Raw genomic sequence first — 1,494 nt, 5'->3', positions numbered from 1 at the left:
TCACTCACTCATTCACACACTCACTCTCATAAACACGCACACACTCAGACTCTCGCACACTCACCCTCACCCCCTCACAATTGTGCAGACCTCTTCCTGGGGCTGGGGGGAGCCAGGGCAAGGGTGGTGGATGAGTGGGCAGGGAGGATCGCCCCCGGGGCAGTCTAGGAGATTCTCCCCAGGCCTTAGGAGAGGCCACCTGGTGGGGGGGGCAGGAAGAAAGAACCACGCGAGCTGCCTCTCTCAGCATTTAAACCACGAGTGAAGGACACGTTCATTGCCACAGGTTCCCAACCACGGCCGCAAAAGGACACACTGTCCTTTTGCTCAGGGGGCTGCCTCCAGCTTGGCTCCTGCTCTGCGGCACACATCTGGTCCTCGTCACCAGGGGCCAGGTGTGTCCAGCCGGACGACCTTGAGGAGTGCCGTTCCCTGTCCAAACCAGGGACCCAGGGTGGGGCCAGTCCCCAAGGGGCTAGGCTACCTCTACCCTCTCTGCCACTCCCCCCATGCCCAGGTGCCCACCTGACCCTAACCTGCATAACTTCTCAAGCCTCTGCTGCAGCTCGCCTGGCAAGCATCCCTGCGCCTTGCTCCTAACGCAGCAGTGCAGCTGGGGAGGACGAGAAGGCAGAGTGCATGGGGACTTGATGGGCAGGGGCAGGGGTCATGGTTGTGGGCCTCTCTGTGCCTGTTTCCTCATCTCCCCACGGGTGTGCTAGCAGTCCCCACCTGGCGGAGTGGGGACCCAGTCAGTAGAGTCAGCACAGGCTGGCTTCTGCTTACTTAGCCATGTAGTGGGCAGTGTAACATTAAAGATGGGGACCCATGTGGGCAGTCGGTTAGGTCTGCCCAGCGTCCCTTGCCTGGCCGAGGAGAACAGCAGAGGGCGCATGCTGATGGCCATGCTCGGGGCTCAGATTTCCCGTGCCTGTCTGCCTGGCTGTGTCCCTGTTAAGTTGATCCTGTGTCCCCGTGGCCAAGCCCTGAACCCCGAGTGTCTCTGTGTGCTGCACTGAGCCCAGCTGTGAGGACTCTGGGCTGGGGGGTGGGGGGTGGGGGTGTGTGTGTGGGGGGAGCACCTAGTGGAAGGGGGGCTCTGGGTTGAGGGTGTTCACTCCAGTCCCACCCTGGAATAATGTTGAATTGGAATCTGAGGGAGGGGTGGCCAGAGAGGCTGTGGCCCTCACAGGTAAGGGGTCAGAGAGAAGGGGGCATCCCCCAGACCCTCCTAGATCCTGCCTCAGAGGACCCCAGCACCCTGGGGAGGGTGGGGAAGTGAACTTGTTTAAGGGATGGGCCGACTCCAGGCTGAAGGCAGGTCTGGGTGGGAGAGGCTGCGTAGGTGGACCTGCCCCACTGCTGCCAAGGACTGTTAGGACATGGGGGCTGGCCCTGGTCCCAGGGCACTCACAGGAGCCACTTCCAAACGCGACCCTTGCTTGGTGGCTCAGGCCTCAGCTGTAAACTCAGGGACAGCACAGGGCGGGGGCG

At 62.0% G+C, this 1,494-nt stretch overlaps 1 protein-coding gene across 1 annotated transcript in view; it reads right to left on the bottom strand.

Annotated features, from left to right (window-relative positions):
- The window catches only part of LOC101638330 (secreted Ly-6/uPAR domain-containing protein 2), a 6,568-nt gene that overhangs the window by 3,128 nt on the left and 1,946 nt on the right, over positions 1–1,494 (bottom strand). The gene's annotated exons all lie outside the window — the stretch shown is intronic.

Source organism: Echinops telfairi, unplaced genomic scaffold (genome assembly GCF_000313985.2).
Source record: "Echinops telfairi isolate 266 unplaced genomic scaffold, ASM31398v2 ScPeMD7_1;HRSCAF=3_0, whole genome shotgun sequence".
NCBI lineage: Eukaryota > Metazoa > Chordata > Mammalia > Afrosoricida > Tenrecidae > Echinops > Echinops telfairi.
Note: the sequence above shows the minus strand (reverse complement) of the source record. Positions and strands in the feature narration are given on the sequence as shown.